This window comes from Eupeodes corollae, chromosome 1 (genome assembly GCF_945859685.1).
Source record: "Eupeodes corollae chromosome 1, idEupCoro1.1, whole genome shotgun sequence".
Taxonomy (NCBI): domain Eukaryota; kingdom Metazoa; phylum Arthropoda; class Insecta; order Diptera; family Syrphidae; genus Eupeodes; species Eupeodes corollae.
This window is the reverse complement of record NC_079147.1, coordinates 167,188,921-167,202,472: the sequence shown is the minus strand read 5'-3', so window position 1 is coordinate 167,202,472 and position 13,552 is coordinate 167,188,921. Positions and strand designations below refer to the sequence as shown.

The following is a 13,552-nucleotide window of genomic DNA, read 5'->3' as shown; positions in this document are numbered from 1 at the left end:
GGAATGCAACATACTTCCATACAAGTAATATAAATGCGGTAGTAACTCTGTCTGTCTGCCTGTCACTCAATCACGCCTAAACTACTGAAACAATTTGCATGAAATTTGTTATGAAGATATTTTGATACCCGAACCGGACATAGGCTGCTGTTTTCCCCTAGTAAATGACGCATTCTCTTTGGGAAATTCAAGTCGGCCGATCGCTTTTACGCCTAAACTATTGAACAGATTTAAATGAAATTTAGTAAGGAGATAGTTCGAGACTTAAGAAAGGACATAAGTCACTTTTGACCTCGGGAAACAACGCATTCCCATTAACGCGGGCTTCACACGTTATGGACACGGAGCAAGTAACATCAAACCCCGTAGAGTTTCTTAATTCTTTGGAATTATCAGAGGTGCCTTTTCATAAATTAAGATGGCAGGTTAGTGTTGCAGCCCTGTTAATGAGATATCTTGACGCACCAAAGTTATGTAATGGTACACGGCTACAGATTACTTATCTAGGACGAAATATTATAAAAGCTACTCGTATAATCATGACTGGAATACCTAATTTGCCGTTTCAGTTTTAAAGAGTGCAGTTTCTTCTGAAAGCAGCATTTGCAATAACAATAAATAAAGATCAGGGACAAACGCTGAAAGTTGCAGGTGTAAATTTGGAAAACCAAACTGTTTTTCCCATGGACAATTATATGTAGCGTGCTCACGAGTCTCAAGACCACAAAATCTTTACGTTCTGGCCAAGGAAGGAAAAGCAAAAACATCGTATATAACAATGTATTGCATTAACCTATCTTCTTCTTAAAATGTGTTAACCTAACCTATGACAATCACACTTAGTATGGCCTCATTCCATCTCAACATAATTCAAACATATACGTACAAAAAAGTACAGCTCTGTTTTTTTTTATACAACTATCCAAAAGAAACTATCTGATGCGGACGAATTCGCGGGTAAAAGCTATTGCTTTATAAATTATAGCCAGATCAGAATTGTTTAGAAACCTCTTGCGTCGCAACGTCGGAAAAAACATAAACACTTTTTGAGATATCAAACATTCGATTACTCCATAGCAAGTGGTTTATTATGCACATACCTAAAACTGAGAGCTGCTCAGTCTCCTTGATGCAAGTCCCACCCATGGATAGTAGCATTGGGAAAGGATAACGTTTTTGCGACAATACACATCATTGATTTTTTGAAGGAATAAATTGTACAAGGTTTTTGTTTTCCCATTTGACAATATCAGAATTAAATAAGATTATTATACGCTGCAGTTTGGTAGTCCACATCCGAAAAAAAAGATAATAATCCACAGATGAATATTAAAATTAGGTTAGACAGAAGTTTTGGCCAAAAAAGCTGTTATAAAAATAAGGAAGTTCGGCGCAGACAAAATGTAGCTTTTAAACAATGTTTCAATGTGACTGTGAATGTTTTCTGTAGTTCTAACTGAATTCTCGGTTACCACTTTCTTAATTACAAGCAACAACTTTTTAACTGTTCTCAATGAATATAAACTTGAAAAGCAGTACATTATATTGGCCAATTGCTTTAGAAACCCCTGTTCACATTGAACAAAAAAGTTTTATCAATTACACTTCTTTAATTTGAGTTAATTGTTCTCAATTCGATATTTAAATCTTGTGCATTTTTTAAATCGTTACAAAAAATATAAATTTATTTCGCATTGCATAAAAGTATATAATATACAACTGTATCAATTTTTGTATTACCATTAAGGAAGAGAACATTCCCATAAGATTAAGATATTGGAAATTATTTCCAAGCTGTCGTTGACACTAATTGAGGATTTTCCATGCCCTAACGATGTCTATTCTTGTTGTTGTAACCATCATCAATAAAGCAAAACAAATTTCTTGTAGATAGACATAGACTAAGACTTAGACAACCCTAAAGATACTTCATTATACTCGTACCTATGTAAATGTACCTACTTTACAGCTAAAGCTGATGGTAAATATACAAACTTCCTCTCTAAAGTTGAGAAAAGTGGAACAAATTGGTGTAATACCCGCAGCATTATAGAGGCGTTTTAAGCCGATTACACTTTGTTAAATGAAATATATTTATTTTCCATTCGTTCGGATTTCCTGTCCAAAGATCGATCGAGAGAAAGAGAACTTTGGTGAATTTCTACATATTTGTTATTTCTTCCTTGTGTATAAGAATGCGTTGAGTTGAATTAAATTGAAGGTTGAAGTGTTTAACTTGTGTTATTCTCGGCGTTTAATTTTCCATCTGACAATAGTTTTTTTGTTGGGAGTAGGTCTTTTTGACAGCTGTTACTTGATTGAACGATAAAAACGTTATATGACAGCCAACTCTAAGTACTTAGAAATAATTTAAAACAAAAACAGCGTACATCAACTGATTGCGGTGAAATTCATACTCATACAAATAAGCTTCGTATTGACGCCAAGATCAGTGCCTGGTAATCAAATCAAATTATAGGGTTCAATGCAAGGCAATGATCAGTGGAGAAAATTTTTGTTCCACTCTGTGTTATCAGCATTAGAATATTTTTGTAATACTTTTTTGTTTTTGTTTATTTATTTTTTATTGTTGATGCGTAAAATTTATATTGCACTTTTTTTCATAGTTTAATAACGATAGAAGTTCACAATGGTTTTATGTGAACCAGAACCGGAAGAATACGCTGCTAGGAGTTTACATTAATATTACAAAGTAAAGTGCGCATTGCCTTATTTTCTTATCAAGTTTTATTTAATTGTGATTAATATTTTTGATGGGTGTAATGTCGTACACCACCATCACCATACTTATACTTTCGAATAGTGTGTGTTGCGGTGCTTTGAAAAATGAAATAACATTGCAACTGAATTATCAAATAAATAACTAATAAATATTCCTACTTAGGTAAACAAAGTAGTAATAAAGCAAGAAAAAACAATACACTGCAGTAATAAGTTAACTGAGACACATAAATTCGTTTTGAAACACACATTAATTGTTTATAACGTGGTAGGCCCGTATAACTGTCAGCTATAAAGATAATAAATTGACAATGTAAGAACTGATTTGTATGTACATACACAATATTGTCTTAGTACGACCGATTTTATATGGATCATTGGGTCAATAATGTATTATTTATGGAATTATACAATCAGTTTATATTACTATCGAATTTATAACTTTAAAGTAAAAGAAAAATATCATTGACATTGTTACTAACGAAAAATAGAAACAAGAACATATTTATCAGATAAATTGTATGTTTTAAATCAGTCTTAACCAATCTTTGTATAGGTGTTAGCAGGCTTGCCAGATTGGGCTTATCATCAGGAACTAGGCTATCTTTTTTTCAGAAATTTGCCGAAAGCAACTTAAGTATGACAGCTCGTCCAAAATTGATCTAAAAATAGCCCAAATCCAATTTTTGACTTGTATTGGAATTGAGCTACTGTTTAGTCTACTTTCACGTCTCCGATTTTTGTCTAATTTGGCTGTCGACTATAAGGAAATGTGTTGTAGTAAATAATTAAAAAAAGCCTGGTTTTCTTGTTATAGAAGTATTAAGGGTAAGTATTATTTAATTCCATTTAAGCTTGAGAAGGAAAAGTTGATTTTTGTAAGAAGACAAAGCAAGACATCGAAGTTCACATTTTAAAAGGCCAAAGAACAAGAGCAAAGATCTACTGCCAGAAGAGAATTTCCTTTTCCAAACATTATTTAAACGCTATTGCGAGTGCATATATAGTACAATAATGTTGATATAACCAAACGAACAAGTTTTAATAGTACAAGAGAACCGTCGCGTCGGAACACTTTACTCATCCACTCAATGGCTTCAATACCTTTTTGATCACTAGATGCAGTTTAGAGCAAGATATTGCACCAGAGCCGAACTATAAAGCTCGAGTAGATAGATCAAACTTAAAGTGGGCCGAAGCGCTTGGCAGCCTTATTTCAAGGAGCGTGTTTTTTGACCACGACTTAGCCTATCCAGTTAATAGCTTAATTTGGTATCAAATGAAAGGTCTGCGTCTTGTGATTATGAATATATAGGGTTGTCATGTCTTTACTGGGCCGAACCCCTTTCACATTACATTTTGATTGCTAAGGCTATGATGGGACGCGGGCAATGAGTGGAAGATTCAACGGCTGTGCTGCCAAGGTCAGAGAATTATGTATATGCACAAGCGATAATTTGAATTTGGCCATTACACACTGTGGGTTGTTAATTTGTTTAGAATTTCAACCAAAGCATCAGCTACTTTCTTAAAAGAAAAATTCCCGCTTCCTGTCCAAAAGCAAAACAAACACGGCTTTTAAAATTTTGCGAAAAGCGTTGGGTTAAGCATTTAGACTCTGACATTTATGAGCATATCTGTTGCTCGTTAGAAATCCTAGATGAACAGAATCTGAAGAGTAATGTAGTCAAACCTTATACTTTACTAACAGCAATACAAAATGCTCAGATTATTGTTAAAAATATGCGGAAGAATGAAGAGACTTCCATAAAAGAAATGCTACAACTTATTCTTAAAAGAATTGATAAACATGATTTGAATATCAAACTGCTAAGCGAAAAAGTCGCTCTTAAAAAACAATGATGGACAGAACACTTTAAATTGCTACATGGAATGCAAACGGTTTTATACAAAATTCATCCGAATTAAAAATTTTTTTAGATCTAGAACATATTGATATTTGTCTGGTGTCCGAAACTCATTTCTCCAATAGGCAAAGTCTAAATAATGTAATAGAAAACTATTCATGTTACCACGCTCCACATCCAGCTGACAAGGCAAGAGGTGGATCGGCGATTCTTATAAAAGAAAGCTTAAATTATTATGAAGTAGCCAAGTTTACTAGTGAAAATATGCAAGTAACAGCTATTAGTATTGGTATGAAAAAGAAAGAGTTTAAGATAGCAGCTATATACTGCCCACCAAGGCGCTCCCCGACAGAAGATGACTGTACAGATCTTTTTAATCTTCTTGGGCATAACTTTCTTGTTGGCGGAGACTTCAATGCGAAACACACCCATTGGGGTTCAAGACTTATATCAACAAAAGGCAAAAGACTTTTCCAAGCAGGCCGTAAATACAATTGCGAATTCTATTGCTCCAGGTCGCCAACTTACTGGCCTTCCAATACTAACAAAATATCTGACCTTATTGACTTTTTCATAGCTAAAGAAATCAAACGAAATCACATTAGTGTCGAAGAAGAAAACAAACTGGAGTGATTTTAGAGAAAAGATTTTAAGTTTTATAAAATTAAGATCTCCTATGGATACAATCGAGCAAATTGACCATGAAGTTGAACAATTTATTGCTGATGTGCAACAGGCCGCTGGAGAAAGTACTCCAACATTTTCTAATAGAAGACAATATGAAATAAAATATCCTTTAGAGATAAAAGAGTTGATAATAGAAAAAAAAAGAGTTCGAAGTAAATGGCAAAATACTAGATTTCCAGATGATAAAACAACGTTTAACCGTATGAGCTATAATCTTAAAAAACAAATTTACAAATTCAAAAATGACCCACTCACTACATTCCTAAGGAATTTAACGACTGATGCTTCAACCAATTTTTCGCTATGGAAAGCAGCCAAGCGCCTGAAAAAACAGCGGTTACAAAACTCGCCCTTGAAATCTCAAGATGGGAAATGGATCGGTAATCCGAAAGAAAAAGCTAACCTTTTCGCTGAACATATTTTTCATGTTTTTTGTAATGTTTTTAAGCGGCTGAAAATGACTTACAGTTTGTTGATAAGATAGATGAAAGTGAAATACCAATTGCAAGACTTAAAGAAATAAAAAGTATGTGTTTATATCAACTACCAAAAAAAAATCACCAGGTTACGATCTAACTACTGCTCAGGTTATGAAAGAAATGCCATTGAAAGCCTTTATAAAACGCCAATGTATAATAAATGCATGCCTTAAGCACCGGTATGTCCCGCACCATTGGAAAATTGCTGAAGTAATTGTCATACTAAAGCAAGGTAAACCGCCTACAGAAGTGACGGCTTACAGACCAATATCGCTTATACAAATTATGGCAAAAGTTTTTGAAAAACTGCATCTGAAGAGACTTAGCAAAATCATAGAAGAAAGAAGGTTAATCCCAAACCATCAGTTTGGCTTTAGAAATAAACATTCCACGAAAGACCAAGTTCATAGAATATCGGATGTAATAGAAAAAGCATTAGAAAAAAAACAAGTATGTGCAGCTATTTTCTTAGATGTTGCTCCAGCTGTTGACAAAATTTGGCATGAGGGACTTGAGTACAAACTGCAAAGGGATCTTCCCAGGCAGTACTTTGAAATATTAAAATCGTACATCTCAGACCGATTGTTTAGAGTAAGGTACGATCAAGAATACTCGGAATTGAAGAAAATAGAAGCCGGTGTACCACAAGGAAGTGTCCTAGGTCCTACCCTGTATTTACTATACACAAGGGATATTCCAGTTGGTAATCACACCATAATATAGAAAAATGTACTGGTTGCTTGGTAACAACTCTGATTTATCAATCCAAAACAAAATAATGCTGTATAATCAAGTACTAAAGCCTGTTTGGACCTATGGAATCCAATTATGGGGCTGTACAAAGAAAACAAATACCGAAATCATCCAAAAATTCCAAAAAAAAAGTCCTTCGTGGAATAGTTAATGCACCTTGGTACATAAGAAATACCGATCTACATCGTGACTTACAAATAGAAATGGTTACAGAAGTTGTTAAAAAATGCGCTGTATCGCACAACCAGAAATTGCAAAGTCATACTAATTCTGAAATGGAGGCCGTCTTGAATATAAGAAACCATGTTCGGAGATTAAGAAGAACCAAGCCTCATGAGCTTATGGTCTAAAAAAAACATGGAAAGTATTAAAAGTTTAAACTTTCCCCAAAGTGATTGCACAAAGTTAAGAAAGAAAAATCGGGAGTCGGTCCTTCAAGAATTTTCGATGAAGAGGTGGTTTTTGTGGTTAAGAGTCCCACACTACTTGTTGTCGAATACTGCCAAGTGTCTTTTGAAGATTTCCTCCTGTCAAAAAAAAAAAAATTGTTGGTTCAGTTTAAATTTTATGTTAATCGACCATCGTGAATTAATTTTCAAAATTAAAAATATTTTGCCAGAAACATGTTGGACATTTGATGAAGACGACATGAAAAGAACTGTTGAAGTATTTGGAAGTATTTGATCATGAATGGCCAGAGAATAAGAGGATGTTTGGATGATTTTTTAGTTGTTATGAGAATGTGGCTAAGGTAACAATTCGTAACTTAGTTGTTAATGTTAAATAAACTATTGTTGCAGACATAGCTTGAGTATGTCAAACGTAAAACGCCCCAAAAACTTTATAGAAGCCTTAAATGCTTGCGATGCTTCTTTATATAAGACAGTTCTTCGCTATATGCAAATCGGTGCGACACTGCCAGTATCTGTGGCTACAAGTCAGCGGTCTTTCTCATGCCTGCGCAGATTAAAGACTTATCTGCGAAGCGAAACCGGTGAGATGCGGCTGAACGGCTTGATGTTACTTAACACCTACAAAGAAATAGACATCGATTATGAGGATGTAATAAACATACCAAGGAGCTTGGATTTCACTTTGTAAATATTCTGTAAATATCTAACCAAAAATGTATAATATGTAGATAACTACATTCATATGTGTATGTATTTAATTTGTATTCAAACATGATTATTAGTATAATATGTAAAATATTGCCAAAAAAGCAAAAAAAAGCACTGGAAATTTAAAATAAAAAAATAATATAACATATATTTACTAAACCAACCCCCCCACATTTTTGTATGTTAACTTAAAATATCGATTAATCCATTTATTAATTTAGAACTGTTATAATAATGACAACTCTAAAAATTGAACTGCGAAGTTCTAAGTTCTACTTTTTTCCAAAATATGCGAGAACAGCTAAAGTTAAAAAACTTCAAATACGATTGTATTAAATACAATCAATTCCAATTTAATGCCACTTTCCGTCTTAAATGTTTTCAAAGTTTTGACATTTATTCCAGCTCTACCTCCACAATGGTAATAACGTCTACATTGGTAACAACATTTTAAAAACTTCAATACGTTCACGAAATAAGTGTGAGGGAGGCGAGAATATACTTTGCAACAGTTTTTGACTTAATCCTTTTGGGGACTCAAGTGATACATTATATAATATGTACAAATATTCTTTGTTCTATATAATGATAAACGAAAGGGTTAAACGACTAGAATTACTAGAAGCTGCTTTAAAGCAAATAACGAGCATTAAAATAAGACTCTCATTCATTTAACATTTTTTCAATTCAAATAATTAAACTAACCTTTCTCATAAAAAAAATCGGCACTGAGGACATTCGGTATCCGGGTATTTTAAAACTTATGGGTTTCACTGATCAACTTAAATATGATTTAAATGCATTAAATCCTACATTTAAAATGAAAATCTCACCATCAATAGACTCACATTACAATTTTCCATCAATTACCTGCAAACGCCCACATATTACCTATTTTTCATTCCCAGCAACACGCACAAAACTGTATAAGCCTTACTTTATGGTATAAAAAAGCCAATGGCTTTTCTATCACAATAAATTGCAAATAGATTTCCCTTTAACGGTTAATTCCATTCCAACCATTATGTTTCACACTTTTTCGCAAAAGAATCAGGTACTCGTGCTTTTCTGCTTTGATCATCATCACTATCAAACTAAAATCTGGATATTCAGAACTTGTTTTAAGCCGACAGACTTGAACCAAATTGTAACCACATAAATGCACTTAATTGAGCTACTTTTTGATGAATCGGAACAGCTTCGAAACGGAGCCAACTTCGTGTAGGACAAGGCTGCAAGACAGTCTTGTAATGGAGATAAGTGTGTGTTTCCTGGTTGTTTATAACAAGGCAATAGCCACATTACTAAATATCCATCCACTAAATGAGAGAACCTAAGTAAACATTGAATTTAATTCTTTATGGAAAAAAATATAATCATAAAGAAGAAGGGCCCTACAACTACGCCCTGCGGTACCTTATTACCCACTTGTAAAAAAACGCAAACATTTTGGCACATTGTCAGTGACGGCACAGTGGCAATTGCGTGACTTTGGGAAATTGGATATCTCTCAACATGATGTTAGGCTGGTTCGGCTGCTTCGTTGGATTCGGTTCTTTAGACCTTTAATTACATGCTCGGTGGGGGCTATGGCTTCAAAGAGCAAACCAACATGCGTGTGGTACAATTGCTTGAGATTTCTTTTTCTTTTGTAGTTGGTATTTAACATTGGAAATCACTGCTAATTGCTGACATTGTTGAGATCAGAGGAGCGTGTTAAGAACGTATAAAGCAGTTGACACAAGTGAAAGTAAGTATGCGAAGTCGAAAGGATGCCACGACTTACACAAGGCCGGAATATTGATGAATCAGAAAATAGTCTGGAAAATACATATTTGATATAAACCAAGCGAGACTAGGACCACCCAATGCTTTAACTGAGTAATCCTCTTTCAGGACATGAGTATCGAAAATGTGATCCATTAAAAGAAAAACTTAACAATGACTCAAAAATTTGGATCTTTAGGATCGCAAATAACAGGCGGCGGTTGCCTGTCTAATACTTAATCCAGTTAAATATGATACGCGAACCTAAGGAGCAAGTTATCACATCAAGCTCCTGTTTCAAAAAACAGATCAAATATCATCGCACTATTTGGATCCTTCTGTTGAGTTGAATCGACCCAGATTACAAATGATATAATTTGAATTGATCAATGTGTTCAACCAAGCGATGCCGCCATCGCCCATCACCGACGTCCAACAAATACCTTCTCGTATACATTCTTCATATGGATGCATAAGAAGAGTCGTCCATCCGACAAGCCTGGATGATGCTTCGTTCTTGCATCACTCTTTCCACCTAACCTTAAGTGGATCTTGATCATGATATATCATAGCACAACTGGCGTGCGGCACAGCCAGTGCTGCATCACATAACTCATAATGTAGCACGAGTGTCTGTATAGTGATGCTAGAGAGTAAAACAGCCGACAGCGGATGTTAGGTGTCAGACAGTCGAATCTTTTGACTGATCCCGATAGCGTTAGCCGTTAGTGAGTCTTCGTCTTCCTTTTCGCCTTTTACGATATTCATACAAAGGCAAAATGCTCCCAAAAGGATTTTTTGAGTTCTGCTCCTTTTGGAACTGCAGAGTGTTATCGTTTTTTTGGCTGAACTTCGGCAGTGGGGATAATAAATTGATGGCAAATCGACGCGACGCTCGTCGTCGTCCGTGCGTCGAGCCGCTTTCCTTGATATAATTTGTGGTGCGAGTACGGTGATGAAGTGAGCGTGTCCGCGCATTCATAATCATTTTTATATACAGATAGGCTTATATATAGGACATAAGCCCCCTTTCTTAAATGCACGCTATTGTACTAAATTATCCGTGAGTAGTTTTTGGTCAATGGATACGAGTTCAAGTTCGGTTTCAGATTAAGTTGTTTCCCTCATTTTTAATTAAAGCGGCGAAAGTGGTACAAGTAATTTATGATGGGTGTATGTTGCGTGTCAGGACGAAAATTGTTTGGTTATTTTGTTGTTGTTGCTTTATGCGAGAAGTTTATCGATAAGTTAAGAAATAATAATTTATTACGTTTACTGCCTTACTTCAATTAAGTAAACAGGCACTAATTTTTGACTAATTTCATTTTAAAAGGCAAAATTAGTATACTTTTCTTTTAAAATAGACAGGAGCCCTTGAGAGAAAGGAGGAAATCTACATATGTTCATGTGACCACGGATGAAACGAAGGATAAAATACACGAATTTGCTCTGAATTGCTTCAAGTCTTATTATACGAAGGTGATACGGCTACAAAACTATATTTAAGTTTAGGTCTTACAAATGCAACAGAGAGAAGCTTAATAACGTACGGGTTAAGGAAAACAGATTCTAGGGACCGTAAAACGCCAAAAAAATGTCAAAAGTTTCAAATCCAAAAAGTTGGGCCGATTACAATAATTTCCTTTGGGAAGTTAATAATAATTTCTTACAATGTTCTGACACAAGTATATTTTTTGAAAATGCTCTCATGAGCCTTTCGTTTAGGAGTTTCAATAATTTTCAGCACCAAGTTATGCCAAACTCTACATGTGCAATTAAAGGAAATTGAATAAAAATAAAATGTCCTACACTTAGAGGGTTCATCTACTTTAACTACAAAAGCTACTATCGTGTTATGTTTTTAGAGAAGTATTGCAAGCAATTTTTTCTGTATCAATTCTTAATGAAGACATAAGGGCCTTTACGAACGCAGCACCCCTTAAAACCTAACCTATGTACATGCGAGGCAAAAACTTTAATATCTAAGGTTCGATTTTATTACGTTCAAAATTGAAAACCATATTATGGTGTTTTCTATGGGTAAAATAAATCAATTTATTTTTGATCTAGATCTCACAAAACACAAATTTAGCCTAATTTTGCAGACATGGATTATTTGGCAGATATACCCGTCTTTGCACAATTTCTAATACTAATACAATTATAAAAAAAATGTCAAGATAGAAATTTGACAGTATAGCTGTCAAATTTCTATCTTGACATTTTGTCATGTCTATCTTGACAGTAGTTAAGAAGTACATGAATTTACACTAAACCAATGACAACAAACTAAATAATTCCAGTCATGTTTAATGTGCCACGAAAAAAAATTAACTTTTGACGGAAATCTAAATACACCCAGGGAATACCCCATTAATAAAAAATTGCCTTCACCTAAAAAAAATCTAACAGTTTTGAAACTTGGCACACTTATTTAGGGATGCCTGGTGATAACCCAAAAAAAGTGCCCAAGAATCCGGGGTGAGCTCTAGCGGCAGTATAGTGAAACATGGAATTTGTTTCAGTTTCTTACGTTTATCACGAAAACTATTTGTCGTATCAAAAAATGTTGCTCTACAAAATTAAAGCTCATTAAATTTTATAAAGAAAGGCATCAATGAATTTTTTCGTATTTCTTATAGTTTATAAAATAACTCTATAGCGGCATTGAATGAAAACATGTTTTGAAAGGAAAAGTTTTCGCTAGAGCAGTTCGTGCTTTAATCTTAAGCTAATATAATAAATGAATAAGTCGACATAAGCCAACATTAATAAAAGGAAATCCAAAATCTCACGAAAAATTTTCTTGATTAGTATCCTTCTTTATGTGCACTTAAACAAAACCCTCATTTAATCCATCTTAGTGAGAAACTACAAACATATCTAATGGACCAACAGCAGCCCCAGGGATTAAGTTGTTTAATATGACTATAAAAAGAATTGACCGATTTTGGACAGCGATGTGGGCAGGAACGTAAAACAGAGATAATACAGACATTGCAAGGCTGTCAAATTTTTTCCAAAGTCATCCTCCATTTCCAGTATCCACAAAAAATATTGATTTCCTTGAATTTGACATTATTGTAGATGGCTTATTTGCTGCACAAAGTATTGTGGCCTAAATATTCCGATATTTCAACAATTTGCCATTACTACATTAAGTACCTTCAAAAACATTATTCGGCAATAAGTTGTACTGTAGTGTTTAATGGTTACTCTTCTTTAGAATAAGTACAAAAAAGCAGAACAACATCGAAGATATAGACTTAAGAAGTCAGTCGATATTCAATTTGATAATGTAACAGTGATAAACATCAAACAAATAGATATTCTTTCCAACGAAAAGATTGAGTCAAGATTGATACCTTTTCTATCCACGGCACTTTGTAACCACGGAATAGAAGTTAGAGAAGCACCTGACAAGTTTCAATACATTTTTCGTGAAATATAAAACATTCTATTGAGTTTACCTTTTCTTCAACTCACCCTGTGAAATAAAACCTTCGTTGGTTAACAAGAAGTTTCCGTAGTGTAGTGGTTATCACGTGTGCTTCACACGCACAAGGTCCCCGGTTCGAACCCGGGCGGAAACAGCGATAGAGTTGTTTTTTAATCTTATTTTTGTTAGTTGATAAGGTTTTAAGTATGTAATTTCTTTTCAATTTGTTTGTAAAACGCTTGACTTCGTAAGGACAACTCATTTATAAAATGAAGTCCGAAGAAACCATATTAGAATAGTTTGGACCGATTCTTAAGAAAAGAGATCCTTTAAACTGCGCCTGCATGCAGAGACATCATTATCTTGAACATTGCTTACAAATTGTTGCTGCTGTATTATGTGAACTTCTGAAGCCGTTTATCAACAATCTGATAGGTCATGTGTGGCTTCAGACCAGGAAAGTCGATCTTTGACCAAATATTCACATTACAGCAGTCCTTTGAAAAAAAAACAGGAACTTTAAAAATCTGTACACATCTCTTCATCGATTGCAAAACCGCGTATGACATCATCTTTATAAAGCAGAGTTCAAGATCACAATTATGCTTTTAATGTCAATGTTTTTTCAGACCAGGCATGCGTACATTTTCATGGGATTTCTTCAACATTGTTCTGGAAATAAATGTGATAAACTTA

The 13,552-nt window shown here is 34.4% G+C and overlaps 1 non-coding gene across 1 annotated transcript; it reads left to right on the top strand.

Moving 5' to 3' along the window:
* The first annotated feature begins 12,937 nt into the window (after nt 1–12,937).
* Trnav-cac (transfer RNA valine (anticodon CAC)) lies at nt 12,938–13,010 on the top strand. The gene has a single exon. It is a non-coding gene; the product is annotated as a tRNA-Val (tRNA).
* The last annotated feature ends 542 nt before the right edge of the window (nt 13,011–13,552 follow it).